The sequence below is a fragment of the Acipenser ruthenus genome, chromosome 30 (assembly GCF_902713425.1).
Source record: "Acipenser ruthenus chromosome 30, fAciRut3.2 maternal haplotype, whole genome shotgun sequence".
Lineage (NCBI taxonomy): Eukaryota > Metazoa > Chordata > Actinopteri > Acipenseriformes > Acipenseridae > Acipenser > Acipenser ruthenus.
In genome coordinates, this window is record NC_081218.1 from 15,609,081 (window position 1) to 15,628,805 (window position 19,725).

Below are 19,725 nucleotides of genomic sequence, written 5' to 3' on the forward strand. Positions count from 1 at the left end.
AGGCATACCAAATAATAACAACAAAAAGAATATCTGATTATCTATTTATTTATGTTTCTAAAAGGAATAAAACAGTTTATAGGTAAAGCTATTTTAATTTATACAACACTGTGTATTGGTTAAGGGTGCAGTTACTAGGAAAGCCCACTAGATGGTGCTGCTGCCTAAACACCGTACTAAAAGCAGGGGGACAACTGGAAATGAAGAGACAGGCGTTGATGGATCTTTCTAGTGATCTTGAGTTCAGTTTTCCTGTTTTGTTTTTTAATTGCAGCTTCTTTGTATTACTGGAAACTTGGAGGGAACTAACTTTAGCCAGATATCATTTAAAATATATATAAATTAAAAAAAAAAAAAAATAGACACGGTCCAAGACAGACTATTAATTATTAAACAAATATAATCTGTAAGATTGTTTATTTAATTTCTGAATGGTGCTAACACAATGTACTAAATGAGTCTGCTGTTAACTTGCTGAGTACACTTCTACAGTAAAATGTGAACACAATAGCAAAAGTGGGACGATTGAAAAATGTGTACTGTTTCTGACAGGGCCAAAAAATGAAGGCTGAACACTGGGCCAACCCCAGTTTTCCGGGGACGCTGGCTGGGAGCTGCTCTGTCTTGTCACTCCCGAGACAGCTGTCATTCCTGCACGAGGGAATGCAGCGGCACGGACTGGCACCTCAAACACTGCAAATTGCTCGGATTAGTGACTGATTAAGACAGTCTAGACTAATAGCTTTTTTGGCGCTAACACAAACCCTTGAAAGCAACACAGGCCTTGGCAGGGAGCCTAAGGAAGGACAGGGATCTGGGGAGGGGGAGCGATTGCAGTCTTAAAGGTGTAGGGTCCCGCGTTTACAGGGAGACTGCGTTTCCATAAGATTTTAGAGCTTCACATTGGTTTTGAATGAAGTTTGCTGTCATTCTGAGTGGTGCGTATTAAAACTACTGAGCGAAGGTGTGTTAGTGTAGGTGTAGCTCTGCATGACGCGACTGGACGCAGATCTGTGTCATTGATAGAGGATAAGGGACCTCCTGGCCCATCCCTTTGCTGTAGAATTGTTCTAATGCAATCCTGTGGTGTATTTTTTTCTACCTGTTTCTATAGTAGGGGTGTGCAGATACTCGTATGTTCAGGGTATTTAAATCAATTGAAACACACCCATTTATTAGCGTGCCAATTTCAAAACAAGAAAATCTGCCCTTCCCTCACCTTTACAGTTTAGTGCCAATCAATGGCAAGTATCTTCCACACTGAGTGTTTTAAAAGCCTGCAAGAAGCAAATAAACTGCAGCAAGCTGACAGTGAAAATGCAAAACTAGCGAATGCAACTGCTTCACAAACGTGACCTTTCTTTAAACAGGATCCTCTGCGGAAGCTGGGATTTGTAGTTCTTTTTTTATCGAGTAAAATCAGAGACAGCACCTTGCCCAGGACTACAATCCCACAATCCACTGCAAAGATGATGCGTTTCTAAGTGAAGAAAAACCAAAGGGAGTTAATTGGCATATAAAGTGTGACATTGTGGAGCTGCGCGCTCCTTTCAGTTTGAGTTGCGCGTCTAGCAGCAGTCAGTCAGAAAGCAGATGGGCTCGTCTCTGAAAGCAATGTCAGTATGAAGCACAGGCAGTGTTGGGCAGAGTCTCAGAAAGAACAGCTGGTGCTTCTTTCGAATTTCCAAAGCCAGACACAAGCACTGAAGCGAAGGCGAGGGCTGAGGAAGCTTTACCTCGAGCAGGCGTCTCCGCTTGGCGTTCAAAGCATTAAGAAGCACTGTTTGTATTGACTTTGCCGTTGATATGAACTCACGCCCATGAAAACACACCGCTACGTGGTCTGAAATGGACAGCGTTTTGTTTCATGGTCGGTTTCAATAACTAAATGTTAAAGGGGACCTAATGTCATTTGTATTTAAAAAAAATGCTAAAATCGATCAAACGTTTTTTTAATGATACAAAAGATGTATTTGGAATAGAAAAGAGAAGAGTTAAGAGAAAATAACAGAACTAGTTCAATTAGTGATTCTGATTTCCAGAACTCCATCAGGGAATATAGAGACACAATGTTTTTCTACAACACTATTAAAACCCTAATCCTAAAGCACACCTTTTCAAACTAAGGAAAGGTGTGCTATTCCCAATAGCTAGAGCTATTTTGTAAACTACATTCTTGGCAGTAACAGCAGTTCAAAAGTACAGCTATGGCCAAAGGTTTTGCATCACCTAGAATTTTAGGATTGAGACATATGTAATCAAAGAAACTACAACATGATATCGCAAAAGTCTACCAGAAGCCGTAATAGCAGTACAGTATTTCATATTAGATTTCAAAATGTCACATTTTTCAATTGCTGTCAGTCTTCTGTTAAGTATGTGGACAGTTACGAAGCAGTATATAATTCAGCATGCCAATGTAACATTATTCAGCAGGTTTCATTCGACTTTATGAAGCAAAGTTTGTTTAATTCTGTAGAGTGTTGTAGAGCACTTGTCCGTCGCTGTGTGTTATTACAGGGTGACATTTCAGCCTGTGATCTTTGAGTGTACCACCAAGCCACTAGCTGTAGAGGCACCAACTGTTCACCTAAAACAACACCCCAAAAACCTGCTGTCTATGAACAGCTGAGCAGAATCATTTGTGAGTTCCCTCTGGTGAGATGTGCCGTGGTAAGCAACCATTCTGCCAGAAACATTTTCTGTGACTTTTTGTACAGAGGGATATATTACATATAACAGTCTGTAAATAAAAGGGAGTTTTGAGTCCTGTATTGGAAATATAGTGAGTTGAGCTGGACTCGAATGTGGTGTTGGACTGCACACTGCATTAAAAGAATGTGGATGGTGTATTTCATCCTTACAATAAACGTTATCCGGGAGCAGAGAGCCGTATAGACAAGCTGCAGCCTCACACTGGGCACAGTCGTGGAATGGAGAGCCGTGGAAAGAGGGCGGAGTGCAACGCGGGTCTTTGAAACAAGAAGAATAGCTTTCTGAACTTCTGCCAGGGGAGGGCTGGATGAGCAATCACACAGCTGAAACTTTTACAAGAGAGAGGAGAAGGAGAGACAGCAGAGAGAGAGAGAGGAGAGGGAGAGGTGAGAGAGAGAGAACATTTTAGAGACCTATCTTTTCAGCCGCCCTCCTTTCAGATTTATATTTATATTTATATAAATTGTATTTTTATTTCACGTCGTCCAAAGCCAGCTTAAAAAAAAAAAAAAAAAATAATCAAAAAATAACAAAAAGAAGTGACGTCACACAAATTGCTGCCCCTGATTTTGCCTGAGAGGAAAAAAAGAAGCCTGGAAATAAGAGGCACAGACCTTTATTTCCAGTGTAAAGGCCGGGGCTGTGTGATCACAGCCCAGCTCTGTCAGGCCATGGTGAAGTGGACAGTGCTGGTGTAGCTGGACTGCACGGCACCACTTCCCCTCGTTGGCACTGATGTGAGATCACAGGGACCTGAGACTCCGATTGGGCAGCGGGCAGGAATTATTCTGCCAGCTGGCGGCCGTTGCCAGGAGCTGCAGCCTTTTTCTTGAACCAACAGCACTCACTCGTAGAACCACCATTGCTCACTCCAGCAGACTAGCACAGCAAGAAAATTAGCAGGAGCACAAAAAAAGAAATCCACGTATCTGTTTTTTTTTTTATTATTTAAAGAGTCATTTCAGAGGCGGGGGGTGTGCAGGAAGCGAGAAGCGGGAGAGTCTCTGTGACGGCTGCACTGTTAACAAGGATGTTTATGTGCATTTAATTAAAAAAAAAAAAAGAAATCCTGAAACAAAACAAAACCGGCAGATGCAAAGCTGCCAAAGACGTGTTAAATGATTACCCAGGACGGGAAAAGTCAGGCACGCAGTACCTGGGACGGGTGCCAAGTGCCGACAAAAGACACCAGTGCATGCTCAGAAGCAACGCTCTCATTTCTGTTTTAAAGCAGCGATCACTTAGAGTAGCTCAGCTTTAATATCTGCAGCACAGCTCCGGTAAGTATCCTGTTGTGTTTGTCCCACTTGTGAAACTGCCAGAAATAAATTTTCTTTTTTTTGTTTTGAAGGGGTCTGTTAAATTCTGCGGGAGCCAGTCGGGGGGATTGTACTGTATTGCACCCCCCCTCCCCTCCCCTCCCCTGAAAGAATTAACATGCACAAGATGTGACTTGTCACTTCATTGCATGACATTGTCTATTCAGGACAGGGGAGACAGCATTATTTTTTATGGCTGCGTGTGTGTGTGTGTCTGTGTGCCAACCCTCTTGCTGGCTCACTGGCTCACTCTCTCTTTCTCTCTCTCTCTCTCTCTCTCTCCCTCTCTCGTGCGCTTGCTCACGCTCTCCTCGGTCTCTCCCACTTGGCAGCAGGGCCAAAATGGGCAGGGAGAATGCAGAGAGAAAGCAGCTTAGAGGGTAAAACAGAGAGGCAGCAGAATTGCTCAGACTGGGAGCCACATCCCCTGTTTGAGTGCAGCTGATCGTGAGCGCAGCCCTCTCCCTTTCTCTCCTTGTGCAGGCGAACACGGGGCACAGAAACGTGTTGTGGAGTCCGCGCCCAAGCGCCGCCATGACCCCCGTCAGCTTCAGCTAGCAGAGATCCCCACCCGAGCGCTTCAAAAGCTGCACAGGTATTTAACACTTTTCTTTTTACTGAAGGTGTTTGAAAACATGCAGCCCCTTTTTCTTTCCTCCTCCCTCCTTCTTCTTCTTCTTCTTCTTCTCCTTCTTCTTGTCGTTTTCTGCGCCATCTTGCCGCAGCCAGGTCGAGGCATTCGGAAAGCAAAAGGGCAGGAAATGAAAAGATGCTTGGAGCAGAGAGGGTCAGATCTTCATGAAGGTGCTGTCAAATTTATATCTGCAGTCACAAAGAGTCATTTTTTTTTTTTTTTGTTCCATTTTAGAAAGATGGAAACAGTCCAGCTTAAGTTATTATCAAAGACCTTGCGTATAAACCAAGGTGAAACAAAACTACAGATGCATCGAAAGCAGCAACTGAGGCAGTGTTTGAGCTGTGGGTACTGCCTGGTTCATTTGGAAACAGATGGCACACTGCGGTCTGTGTGGATTAGGGTTTCTCTGTCGGTGGTTAAGACGGCCTAAACTTACAGTATCAGTTCAACAGCCTTTCCCCTCGTGCCGAAAAAGAGTCGCTCACAAACAAATGTTACGTTGTTCTGTTTTAACACAAAACCAAATAATAATTTTTTTTAACAAAAATATTTACTTATTTATTTATTTTTTAAGTCACTAGCTGCTTTGTTATCGGCAGACATTTAGAGAACATTCTTCTTTTTGCATTTTGGTTCCACTGAGCAACTCTGGCAGGAAAGAGCAGGCATTTCACACGAAGTAAAGATTATACACATAGTCCTCATCCATCCTAAATCATACAGAACTCGCATATGAAAGACACAGAAAACAAAGGACATGTTTCAGATGGTACCAATATGCAGCGTTGACTCTGTATTACTGCACAGAGCGAGGTTTCATAAGGATTGTATAATTCATCTACTTTAAAGATCTGGTTGCACCAGTTCGAATAAAAGTTGCAGTGTTTAGCTCCAGGGTATTTCTGACAACACCTCTTTACAACATGGTGTCAGGAATCAAGCTGAAAAACAATATGAAACCTGGCAGATTTGGCTTCCTCTCGTCAGGGGAATGTTGTTCATAGATTATATTCAGAGGAGTGGGACATGCTTGTAAACCAGCAGGATCCAGTTCATGTATTCTGACACACACACAATTCTTCACCAGAGAAGGAGTGGTTCCATTCATTTGTATTTTTGATTGCATTAAAATTGCAATCTATATATATATATATGTATGTGTTTGAAAGGAGGTATAACTGCAGTATACAAAAAGAACAAAAATAAAGAAATGATTTTTTTTTTGCACAAAAGGTTGAAATGATTTAAAATTTAATTTATTTCAGGACGTTTCAGACAAATTCTCGTACCCTCATTCACACACTTCTTTCTATGTTTTGAAACTCAAGAATAAAGTTTTGTAAAACTTTCTTGAAACGTGCAAAAGAAGGTTTTGTGAATGCCAAGGTACCTAATCAACAGGCTTTAAAGAACGCGGGAGTTCAAGTTCCTTGGAGACTTGAAAATGAGAGGAAAGGGCTGCAGATAAACAGAGATGGTATCAAACCGGTCAATGACGAGGGAGGCAGTTTGATCCAGCAATTAGAGAAATGGCTTCAGAGACTCAGAGACTCAGATACTGGACTGGACCTCCTCTCACTATCAGTAAATTAAAAGAACATTGTTTGAAATGACTCACTTTTCATTATTATTATTATTATTATTATTATTATCGTGTGTTCAGTTTCAATATTTAAGTCTGCATATTTCCTTCAATATTTTTACGAAGGACAGTGGCTCCCGGAAGTGAACTATTTGTTTAAAAAGATTGCTTTCTCTGCTACAGTTAATGATTGAGCTCTCAGAGTGTAAAGCAGGGTCTTCACAGCGCTGTAGAGACCTCCAGTGACAACGACACTTCATGTAATGACTGAACAGCACGGCCTTGTTTTTCTCTACCCAGATTTATCATCTACTTCCTGCCTCTCCTCAGATGAACTTGGCGTGTTTTTTTTTTTTTTTTTTTTTATGTTCAGGCTTGCCTGGCTTCCCGCTCGTGTGTCAGGCAATCAGGGCTTGTCTGGTCAGACAAAAACACAGCCGCCCTCCACTCGACACAGAGCTCTATCACGTATACCAGACTTTGAACTGCCACATGTGAACAGTTGCATCTGAATGTGTGATAGTAGAAGTGAGACAACTTTTCATGGCTTTGGGGTCGATTGGGTTTTAAGAGAACTTGTGAAAAAAACTTGTGAAAAAAAAAATGAGAGAAGGAAACAAAATCAAAGTTTGTTTTTAGTGTCTTAAATTTAATCATGCCAAAAAAAAAAAAAAACAGGCTTTTGTGGAAACTTTTTTAAACGTCTTCATTTTTTTCAGATCGGTTATGTAGCAAATGCATTTCTCTCTCTTTTTAATTATTTTATTTTTGGCCACTTTAATGAAAAAGTAAATATACAAGAAACACTGATATTGTTCAAAATGATGTTTGAAAAATATTTGCCAGCACAGAACAGCGTCATCATTATTTGTTTATTCATAAGAAACGTTCTGTTTTGTGAATATATTCAATTCGTTTTGCTGTATATTATTTTATATTTAGCATCCTCTTTAAAAAATGATTAGAATGATACATAACTTCAATTGTATATAGTTTCCTATACCCTCAAGTTTATACAGGATATATCTTTGGTTTATCATGCTTAGCAGCTGAATGCATTCCCACCATTTTACTAAATCGCTGTACAGTAAAATTTAATGAAGGCTGATATTATTTTTTACTAAAAAACCCTCAAAATGATACCTTAATGAACAGTAATGAAGTGGATCTGTATTATGTTTTCTTATTACCCAGTACTACAAAACTTACTGGTGTTTTGTAAAAAACTGCCAGAAGCCTGCGGATTACTGAAGGACAGCAGAAAAAAAAAAACAAGTTTGCTTTTTTCAGAAACACTCCACAGCCGTATTTCAATTTAAACAAACAAACCAAAAAAAAAGCATGAGTCTGGTTTCATGCTCGGCCGCTCACACGCCCGCCGTGCTCCGCAGCGACACTCTGCACAATCACAGTTCTGCACAGCTAGAGTATTCCTGGTATCAGATTGCGTTCCCTTATGGAATATTATATCTCTGTGCTTTATAACTGCCGGGTTATTGTGTGGAGACTACGTTGGTGTGAAGAGTCAAGTCAAGTCAAGTCTGTACAGATCAGTTGAGCCACCGTGACGTGTGTTTCACTGTGCTGAATATGAAGTGGTGAAACAGCGGAGAGGAAAAGGGCTTGTGATTCACGGTTTCCATAGGATTGTATTCTTTACCTACATGCGGCCATTGCAAAGACTATTCTTATTGTTCCTGAGTGACCCAACAGGAACCGCATTACAAAGGGGGGCAGTTCGACATTTTCAGCAGGTCAAGACCGCACCGCCCTACTAGAAAGAGCACATGTCACCATTTCTTATTTTAAAAAAAAAAGTCAGCAGCAATCAGCAATTAAATCAAACCACCGACAACCAAATATGAGCATTACACCTTAAATAGCACACGAGCAGAGAGCTCCGAGTCTCTACTGTCCCGGTAGTTCATATAGAGTTCTTGTTCATATGTGTGAATATCATTCTCACTCCTCTCTCTACCCCCTGTCAGAGCTACAGTACTGAACCCTCAGGAGAACACAGGCTGAAGCCAAACGAGGTCACCGTCAGACTAGCTTCCTGTTACAACTCTTTTTTTTTTTTTTGCAAGTAGGGCGTTCGTTGTACAGTAACACGATGACACAGATCTAATTAGACCATGTGAATCAGATCATTCACACGGAGAACACGACGAGCACAGCTCCGTTTAGAGCCTCGATCGTGCCCAGGGTGGAAGACATAATTTGGAAGAATTTGGAATGAATCAGAAGCACACTTGGTCAGACCTCCCCCTTCGAAAAGCAAACACCCCGTGGAAGCCCAGCCCAGCGGAGAGACAGGAAAGCACACTTCTCTGCCGATATAAGCAGCTGTGTAATGGCGGCGCGGAACGCGCCCAAGTGAGAACGGGTTTCAGGGAGCGCTTTGAAAGAGAGGTATGTTTTGTTCCTGGCTTTGTTAAATGAAAAAGAGTAAACTTGATTGAGTCAAACAAACCGAACCACTTGATAGAAACATACATTGCAGGCGCGTACTTGTTCAGTGTAGTTTTTACTATCTCATGTGTAATTATTACATTGTAGTCTATAAGCGATTATTACACACGGGTTGTATAATTACAATGTAGTTACCTTGTAGTAACTGCCCACTGAAATACAGTGGGGAAGCTTTCAGTCATGGGGGATAATTTACTTTGTAAATACTGTATTATTAGCAGGTACTGCTATCTCCTGTGTAGTAATGTAACCGCAATTAAGTTATTTGTACAGTACTTAGTAAATGGCTTCACTATGCAGTATTTACTGTAACCATTTCAGAGCTTCATTATACCACCTTGTATATTCAGTCCTATAACACAAAGAGGTCACTTCATAAAGCTGCGGCTGTGATCATTACAGTCCCAACTGAATGAATTACTAAGTATTTTCTGTCACCAATAGTTAATAACCCTTAAAACGATGCCCTTCTGGCCGTCACACTGCAAACAGTGCTTCAGAAATGATGATTTTCTCTGTGCACTTGTTAGTGTCTGTGTATGACGGTGGTTTGGTGATGCTGGAATTTGCCAGGATGAAAGCTACAGACAGGCTTCTTAGCTGTGCAGAGTCACTGCTCTTCAGATCCACAGCAGCCTGCAGTGCATGTGCTCAAGTACAGTGATTGATTTCAGCAGAGCCATCCAGACCACCCTGAGGCCCATGGGATTTGTTGATTTTAGAAGCCAGGTCTCGACATTTACCTGGCTTCTGAAAGCATGTTTCTAACGAGGTTTCCTGCTGGCCTGTGCTGGGCCCGGCTCTCCTCGTTTAATGAATGAGCTGAACATAAAGGCTAGTTTACCTTTAAACAACAGCCTTTTTAAAAAAATGATTTCAAGGAACTTGTTAAAAAAGAAACAAACCAAAAATATTCTTGATTCCGGCTCAGCACACGGTGAGATCTGCCGTTTATCCCGAAGGCAGTACAGCAGCTACAGCACAATAGACAGTGACCCCATGTGATATGTGGTAATGACCACATCCAGACTCTTGCGGTTCCTGTTTTGGAAAGTCATGCGGCTTTTGCCCACGAGTTTGCGACCTGGAAATAAATCAGGTGACATTTTCTTAACATCTCGCTGAAGACATGTTGAAGTAACTAAAACTAAAGCCACCAGCACTATAGTGATTCACAATTATTCAGCTCATATAACCTGCATTTAGCTTAACAAACTGTTAGCTAACTGATAAGACACAGAATTTAACAAGCCTTAACAAAGAAGGGGTTCCTCAAAACTGCATAAAGTTTCATAAAAAGAACAATCTCACCCTTTTGTGAGTCCACTGGAGTCAGAACTCGAGGTAGCCAGTCGGGCCTCAAGAAATTTTACACAACGTGCAATATACTGCTTCCCTTTACACGAGCACGTCCTCATTCCCCTGTGCTGTCCCGAATCAAGCTCTAAAATGGAGCTCCTTTCTTAAAAGGGCAATTAAATGGGCAAGCCCACCAACTAGGACTGTATGAGCGGGGGTCAAACCTTTCCCTCGTTCAGAATTGTGGAATCTCTGTCGTTTGCAATGGAATTGTTTCGGGGTTCCTGGAATATGGGTTGAAGGCACGCTGGTGAAGGACTTCATTTTTGGTGAGATATTAATATGGATAGGAAGTATTTGGAGCATTTTATAATTTGTAGACAGAGACGGAAAGATGCTCCTTAAAGCTCTGTGGTTCCTCCCTGCAATCTGCAGAGGGAAAGAAATACCTCTGGGAGGCAGAGAAAATCATAATTAAAAAGCATGGCTGCATAACTGACAATCCCGTCAAGGAAGGGCTTGACACTTGTGATTTCACACAGGCTCCCTGAGGAGAGGCGCTTTGTTTTGGGTTACTGTTGCATCAAGCTGGGTTTAGAAAGGGAAGACCCAAAACTAAGGCGTGAACAAGTCTTGTGTTGAAGGCTTTCAGAGGCTGGGATTAGTATCGGCTTGTGCAGTAAGCCTGCCAGGACACACGCACGCACACAGACACGCATGCACACAGACACGCACACACACACACACACAATCCACCCTCCCCCCCTCTCACACACACACACACACACACACACACACAGGATCCACCCTCCCTCCCATACACACACACACACACACACACACACACACACAGGATCCACCCTCCACACACACACACATTACTGTATTACTGCATTTCCAGGTGTCTTTTTCCTTTTCACAGAGACAGGGTTTGATGTTTTGGGGAGTTAATGGGGTTTCTTCCACGTGACTTTTTGATTCAGGCTCTTTTATTTAAAGAAGCTGTGCAGCGCACGGAGCAGAGAGCTTTTATCGATCGGAAACGATTTGGGTTGGAAATGCGCTGGGATTGTAAAAAAAAATTAAAAAACAAACACGCCTGAAATTCATCATGGCAGCCAAGAATCAGGTCCGGTCTGCCCCTTCTCAAACAGAAGAATCAGGTCCGGTCTGCCCCTTCTCAAACAGAAGAATCAGGTCCGGTCTGCCCCTTCTCAAACAGAAGAATCAGGTCCGGTCTGCCCCTTCTTAAACAGAAGAATCAGGTCCGGTCTGCCCCTTCTTAAACAGAAGAATCAGGTCCGGTCTGCCCCTTCTTAAACAGAAGAATCAGGTCTGGTCTGCCCCTTCTTAAACAGAAGAATCAGGTCCGGTCTGCCCCTTCTTCAACAGAAGAATCAGGTCCGGTCTGCCCCTTCTTAAACAGAAGAATCAGGTCCGGTCTGCCCCTTCTTAAACAGAAGAATCAGGTCCGGTCTGCCCCTTCTCAAACAGAAGAATCAGGTCCGGTCTGCCCCTTCTTAAACAGAAGAATCAGGTCCGGTCTGCCCCTTCTTAAACAGAAGAATCAGGTCCGGTCTGCCCCTTCTTAAACAGAAGAATCAGGTCCGGTCTGCCCCTTCTCAAACAGAAGAATCAGGTCCGGTCTGCCCCTTCTTAAACAGAAGAATCAGGTCCGGTCTGCCCCTTCTTAAACAGAAGAATCAGGTCCTGTCTGCCCCTTCTTAAACAGAAGAATCAGGTCCGGTCTGCCCCTTCTTAAACAGAAGAATCAGGTCCGGTCTGCCCCTTCTCAAACAGAAGAATCAGGTCCGGTCTGCCCCTTCTTAAACAGAAGAATCAGGTCCGGTCTGCCCCTTCTTAAACAGAAGAATCAGGTCCGGTCTGCCCCTTCTTAAACAGAAGAATCAGGTCCGGTCTGCCCCTTCTTAAACAGAAGAATCAGGTCCGGTCTGCCCCTTCTTAAACAGAAGAATCAGGTCCGGTCTGCCCCTTCTTAAACAGAAGAATCAGGTCCGGTCTGCCCCTTCTTAAACAGAAGAATCAGGTCCGGTCTGCCCCTTCTTAAACAGAAGAATCAGGTCCGGTCTGCCCCTTCTTAAACAGAAGAATCAGGTCCGGTCTGCCCCTTCTTAAACAGAAGAATCAGGTCCGGTCTGCCCCTTCTTAAACAGAAGAATCAGGTCCGAACTGCCCCTTCTTAAACAGAAGAATCAGGTCCGGTCTGCCCCTTCTTAAACAGAAGAATCAGGTCCGGTCTGCCCCTTCTTAAACAGAAGAATCAGGTCCGGTCTGCCCCTTCTTAAACAGAAGAATCAGGTCCGGTCTGCCCCTTCTTAAACAGAAGAATCAGGTCCGGTCTGCCCCTTCTTAAACAGAAGAATCAGGTCCGGTCTGCCCCTTCTTAAACAGAAGAATCAGGTCCGGTCTGCCCCTTCTTAAACAGAAGAATCAGGTCCGGTCTGCCCCTTCTTAAACAGAAGAATCAGGTCCGGTCTGCCCCTTCTTAAACAGAAGAATCAGGTCCGAACTGCCCCTTCTTAAACAGAAGAATCAGGTCCGGTCTGCCCCTTCTTAAACAGAAGAATCAGGTCCGGTCTGCCCCTTCTTAAACAGAAGAATCAGGTCCGGTCTGCCCCTTCTTAAACAGAAGAATCAGGTCCGGTCTGCCCCTTCTTAAACAGAAGAATCAGGTCCGGTCTGCCCCTTCTTAAACAGAAGAATCAGGTCCGGTCTGCCCCTTCTTAAACAGAAGAATCAGGTCCGGTCTGCCCCTTCTTAAACAGAAGAATCAGGTCCGGTCTGCCCCTTCTTAAACAGAAGAATCAGGTCCGGTCTGCCCCTTCTCAAACAGAAGAATCAGGTCCGGTCTGCCCCTTCTTAAACAGAAGAATCAGGTCCGGTCTGCCCCTTCTTAAACAGAAGAATCAGGTCCGGTCTGCCCCTTCTTAAACAGAAGAATCAGGTCCGGTCTGCCCCTTCTTAAACAGAAGAATCAGGTCCGGTCTGCCCCTTCTCAAACAGAAGAATCAGGTCCGGTCTGCCCCTTCTTAAACAGAAGAATCAGGTCCGGTCTGCCCCTTCTTAAACAGAAGAATCAGGTCCGGTCTGCCCCTTCTTAAACAGAAGAATCAGGTCCGGTCTGCCCCTTCTTAAACAGAAGAATCAGGTCCGGTCTGCCCCTTCTTAAACAGAAGAATCAGGTCCGGTCTGCCCCTTCTTAAACAGAAGAATCAGGTCCGGTCTGCCCCTTCTTAAACAGAAGAATCAGGTCCGGTCTGCCCCTTCTTAAACAGAAGAATCAGGTCCGGTCTGCCCCTTCTTAAACAGAAGAATCAGGTCCGGTCTGCCCCTTCTTAAACAGAAGAATCAGGTCCGGTCTGCCCCTTCTTAAACAGAAGAATCAGGTCCGGTCTGCCCCTTCTTAAACAGAAGAATCAGGTCCGGTCTGCCCCTTCTTAAACAGAAGAATCAGGTCCGGTCTGCCCCTTCTTAAACAGAAGAATCAGGTCCGGTCTGCCCCTTCTTAAACAGAAGAATCAGGTCCGGTCTGCCCCTTCTTAAACAGAAGAATCAGGTCCGAACTGCATTTTTACTTTCTTTGCGGCTGTGCTCGTCGTGTTGTGTTTTTGTGTTTTCTCTTCTTATTCATCTGGGCTTGGTCTTCTATCCCCCCCCCTCCATTCACCTCTCTTCCTTCTCTCTCTCTCTCCTTCCCTTAATCCTTTATTATACAGCGATTCATTTTGGTTCCTTGAGGAGAGAATACATTTGTTGACTTCCTTTTTAGAAAATAATAATTCAGGTCTGTAACTATTGTTAAGTGTGATTGGAACTTAAGGACTGTATATATACAAAAGGCCTCTATATATATATATATATATATATATATATATATATATATATATATATATATATAAATATATTACCCACAGCAAAACAAAAGAGGAAATCTACTCAGAAAAACATTTCCTGTTTTGTAGCCATGGCGCAGTAAGCACAGCAGATTAAAGTGCACTGTTTCACTAGGGCTGTATATCCAATCCTTCAGTCCAGCACAGTGTACGGTGGCCTCCTGGCTCCTCAGTTCAACAGTAAAAGGCCCCTTTTTATAAAATGCTTAAACGCGTCGACCCCTTTGGCAGCTAACTGCTCCAGACATCACTACACGCTCGGCATCTGTCTAACCCTTGAAAGGGTTAGCCAGCCCCATATTAGTTTACATGCCTTTGCTGTGAAAACACATATTGGTCTTTGAAAGGCATTTCATTCCAGATTCCCATTGCTCTGGCAGTATTGGGGAAGCTGGCAGCCCAGTCAGGGGGTGAACAGCTTGCCTCCGAGCCCAGACGGCTGGGAGGGGCTGTCCCTTTGAACCCAGAGGGCACTTACAGCAGCTGTATGCTTTAATACACGGCTTTAGGGTCCAATGCAATTTACTTTCTAGCTGCAGGGGGAAAGTTGAGAGAAATTCGAAAGCAATTAACAAGGTGCATGGAAAGTGTTTAAGCAGCGTCTTTCTTATTAACAGACTTGAGACAGAGGTTCAAAATATATCGATTGTTTATTACAATCAGATGTGATGCAGAAAACCCGTTTTAAAAGGTAGGATCATATGAATGATGCTGATTTAAATACTATTCATTCATCGCTCTTTAACTCTCACTATAGTGCTGAATTTAGAAATACTAAAAGAAATCCCATGACGCTGGTTTCAACGGAAGGGGAAACTGCTGTAAATTATTTTTTATTCAAAACATTTATCGTTTCATTTATTTCTTTGATAATATATACTAACTTTTTTCCACTGTATAATTATATTGTGCTACAACCCAAGGATTTGTATTTACTACCTGTTAACTGGTTTACTAAATTCCAGGTTTACAAATCATCTAATGCTTGTGTTCTCTGTTACTAATATACGTAACACAGATCATAGTAACATATTTATAAAATGATAAATAACAGGTTTATATATATACAGTATATATAGTACATGTTAATGTATTTAAAGTATAATCTGTTTGTTACTGTTCAGCATCTATTTAGTTCCGCATCTCAATTAATCGCCCCCCCCCCCGCCCCCCTCCCTTTTCTTTCCACCCCAGTAACCACAGACCTGCTCTAATGCACCCTGATTCCTTACCAAAACATTTCAATCAGTGTCCCTGTTAATTAGGCCAAAGAGGAGTCCTGAATGTTAATGAATTACTCCCGTGCCATTCAGGGCTTCTGCTTCTCATGCTAATTTATGCAAAGCGCCTCTGCCCTCCCCGTCCTGGCACGGTGCCAGTCTCCTTCGTCCCTGGGTCTTGCAACACTGCCCCTCTCACAGGGCCTCCTCGCTGTATGGGACAGCATGAGCACCCCTGCGTCGCTCGCTCTCCAAAATACTACGTGCATGTATGGATTACGACGGGCCGCCATGGCAAGAGCACAGCAAAGTCTATCGGGTGAAGAACTTGCAAGCAATGCAAGAGAACGTCAAGGGTGGTCAATGATTGTAGAAATCATGAATGATAAATACATGGTGCACAGATATGCAGTAGTATTAGTAAGCTGCAAACTGAAAGGGATGCTCTTGTTAAAATTGACGAAGCTGATTTGTGGTGTTGCAAAGGTGATTTTTGTAGAAATTACAATTGAAATTGTTAATAAGTAGCTGAAAGCCTTCATTAGCCGATAAGCTAGTCTTGTCCCGTTTTGGGGTTTTCAATAGCTATTTAAGGATATTATCCCTCAGGTCCTAAGGTTTTTAAAGTCTGCCTAGTTGAATTGTATGTTTTCAATATACATTCTTCACTGTAAAAGTCTTTGACAGCGCAACACTATTTTATGTAGATATTGTGATTAATATTATATATATATATATATATATATATATATATATATATATATATATATATATATATATATATACATACAGCATGATCTCTTGTTACCACCAGAATTAATTATATAAAGCGTTGTGTAAAACATGATTGCGTAACATTTGTATCAAATGACATTTATATCCATCTTAATTCTGTGCAATCGTTTATCTGCAGTTTCTATGTTATCTGTACCTCAAATCTGTTGATCTGTCTCTCTGCTGACATTGTGGCACAAGCTGTCCCTCTCGTCTGTGATGCATGCATGTTCTTTTACCTGCTAGCACAGGCTGCAAATAAGATTCTCTTTTAATAACCGAAACTGCGTCCGATCTTAAAAGCACCGCTGTGAAATTCTATATCGTAAAGTTGAAAGGGCAGTGGTGACCACGAAACCACGATGTCCAGCAGCACTGTCATGCTTTACCTGGTGTCAGGTTGGATCCGCAGCTGTTGAGATTATAAACTAGAGCTTTCAGAGAGCTTTGCGGATCTGGGGGTACACCCAAACATTGCAGGCTGAAATGTCTGTGGGTCACCCTGTAGAATTAAACTAATTTTGCTTGATAAAGTCAAGTGAAACCTGCTGAATAATGTTACGTCAACATATTGAATTACACAACGCTTTGTAGTTTTCCAAATACTTAACGAAAAACTGACAACAGTTGAAACATGTGACATTTCGAAATCTAACGTGAAATACTACTGTACTAATATTATGGCTTCCGGTAGACTTCTGCGATATAATTTTGTAGTTTCTTTGATGACATGTTAAATAAAAGATCTAAATTATGTTCATATATATGATGTCTCAATCCTAACATTTCAGGAGATGCAAAACATTTGTCCATAGCTGCAGATTCATTGCATGTATCGGTACCTCAATGCTGTGCTGGTAGACGTGCCATCCTTCAGACTTCAATCTGACCTCCAGCTGCCTGGTGCTTACTGAGAGGCCCACAGCACTCATCTGAAAGGACAGCACTTCTGATCTGGTGCCCTGGTTTTCATTTCAAAGAGAAAATAAATGCTTTGAAGAATTGGCACAGGGTAGATTTAGCACAATGAATATGATGTTAAAATATTTAATAATATTTAAAAGTAATCTTGTTTGCGAACCACAATTTGTATTTACACATAGTCACGAATTAGCTAGACAAGATAATATTCTATATAGAAAATATAAATGAATATATTTTTTATATATACATATGTATTATATATTCTGGGTTGCAGAGAATTTTTTCACAGTAGGTGTTTAGTAAAACACAATTTAGTTAAGCTGTGACGTTAATACCAGAGCTTTTTTGATCAACTTTGTGTGAAATATCAGTGGCATTTATGAACATCTAAACTAAAAAAGCTTTCTGTAAAAAAATAACAACAAACAAACCCAACTAGACTAATACTTGAACAGAAACACTCTGTCTCCCTCTTTGGGAAAGTGTGTCCTGTTCACACAGAGAAGTCTGTCCTACAGATGTGTGTCATTCTTGTGTGTCAAGCCCAGACTCTAAAATGGCTGATGCGTGGCCATTTTGATTTCCAGAGCAGAACCGGTGCTCTGTGCAGGCTGTGGAAGGCAGCTGGGCTGGGGGAAGCCATGTTTCAATTCAGCTGTTTAACAGCAAGCTTCCGCAGGGTAGCCTGTTTGGAATGAACCCAGTTTTTGACGGAATGGGCATTCATTCCTGGCACGGGCAGTGCGTCTTTGTGTATCGCTTGCCATGCAGCCCGGAGGATCCAGTGAGTTATGCTTTGGGTTTTTTTGCACGGTTGCCTCCATGTGTTGTGTGGGGTGTGTATTTGATTGTGTTTCAGTAAACAGTGGGCATGCTTGCTTTGCTGTGGTTTGCATGATGCAGTTATGTAACATACCTATATGCCTGTGCTGCTGCAGCATCTCCTTTGTCGTTTCTTGTTTCTTTATCTGTTGGTCTTCTCATGACAGAGTGGATTTGAGTGTTTTTGGGAGGCTTTGTCGCAGAGTATAGAATAATGCGTTCTGTGATCTCTCATCCCAAAGTCCTGGTTTTGAACCAGGCCCAGATATATATGTACGAACCGAAAATGACAATTTGAGTTCTCTGCCAAATTCTTCATTTGGTTCTTCGGGGTGGGGGTCGAGGGGGGGGGGGGGGGGGGGGGGGATTTACATGCACACAAGGGTGTTGTCGAACACAACCTGAAACGGTTCCAAAGAAAAAGTGGGTATCTATTTATTTTTCTATTGCTGTACTTTGGCTCCGGTTTTCACATTGGAATCGCTGTGAAGATTTCTAAAAAGGCTAGTTGGTCAGTAAGCTTTTTATTGTATCACAATTCTGTCATTTACTGTTCATTAATGGATTGCCTTTCAGCCTTTAAAGTAGACCACCACACACCACAAAACAGCATCAAGCCATCGCAAAATTCTTCATTCTCGCTTACAATTCTAGTGTTCCGCTTTTGCATGGTCGAGTTTTAAAAGTCAAAGATATTGGTGATTTTTGCACGGCATGCATGTTGTTCCTTATTCGTGCATCTTTCTGCATAAGCTGCCTAATCCTTGTGTTATTATGGGTGTGGGAAGCAATGCATAGAAGAGAAAAGAAAGGATTTGTTTCTGAAACTGGAATTGAATTCTGTAGTGGCTTTAAAGCCCTATCCAATAACAAATCAGAACTGTGATACATGTTTGGGGATATATATTAAAGACAGCAGCACCACAATTAAAATGACTGTATGTATACAAAGCTCTGTAAGCCAGCTTTTGCCACGAAGAAAGACAATCTTACAAGCCTGACACAGGGATGCAATCGCAGAATCCATCGCCTGTGCCATTGCTGTCTCTCGTGGTGTCATTCATTCAAACCAGGGACGTTGTACATGTTTCCAGGCTGTCCAGTGTCAAGACCAGGTCCTGTTCAAGGTGTGGCATGCTTGGACCTGGTCCTCCTATACCTGGAAGTGATTGAAAGAAAAGCAGCTGCATCCTGTGACTCAACTAACCGGGCTCTGTCTGTCTCTTGCAGGAATGGGCCTTTGCTGGGCCGGGTTGGCTCCAGTTATGATGCTGTCCTTGGGGCTGAGGTAGTAGATTGAATAGTTGTGGAGTATGCGTTGTCCCTCTGAGATAACTATACAATCTACTGTCTTTCCTAAGGAGACAGTCGAATCGCCTGCCAACGAAGAAGGACTTCACAGCTCAGCGGCATTTCGGTCATTGCAGTCTTGTCTTATTGCTTTGTAACTAAACTTGTATGTATCGTTATGTTGTGACTTGGGGGGGGGGGGGGGGGTTGTAATGATGTGAACAGCAGGGGCTGGCGTGAACCCCATTATTCTCAGAACGGGGGTCTTTAAATCCTCTCCGGTACAGAAGGATGAACATGTAGTTCCAGGATCATTAAAAACAATGAACTGTAAAATCATCTATATACCAGTATTACTATGTGTGGAAGCCTCGTCTGCAGCGATCATAGTGACTAGCTTATTAAAGTGCTCCTCCTTTATACCGTGGAGCCGTGTGTAATGCAGCATGGGTGAAGCTCCCCTTTGCCTCAATGCCAGTACAAAAAATAAACAAATCATTAACAAACAGCGAAGCTGTTAATAGTTACTAAACCAAACCAGCTGACAAGGCAGATACAAAGAGCTAGGTGTATTTGAGCATCACGTGGGAGTCCAGAGGGAAAGAACAGAAATGCTGTTTATATTGTGGGCAGTCTGAGGGCACAAGGGCAGCTCCACTGGGCTGAGACTCGCCTCCCTGGTAACACTTTATGCTGTGGCATGTTGACGGTTCCGCTAGTTCTTCCAATGCATTGCTATTACAAAGGGGCAGTCCTT

The 19,725-nt window shown here is 42.6% G+C and overlaps 1 long non-coding RNA gene across 1 annotated transcript; it reads left to right on the forward strand.

Moving 5' to 3' along the window:
• Positions 1-3,334: 3,334 nt before the first annotated feature.
• On the forward strand, positions 3,335-19,164 carry LOC117431127 (uncharacterized). Its single transcript, XR_004548648.3, has 3 exons — positions 3,335-3,995; positions 4,518-4,629; positions 18,909-19,164. It is a non-coding gene; the product is annotated as an uncharacterized LOC117431127 (long non-coding RNA).
• The last annotated feature ends 561 nt before the right edge of the window (positions 19,165-19,725 follow it).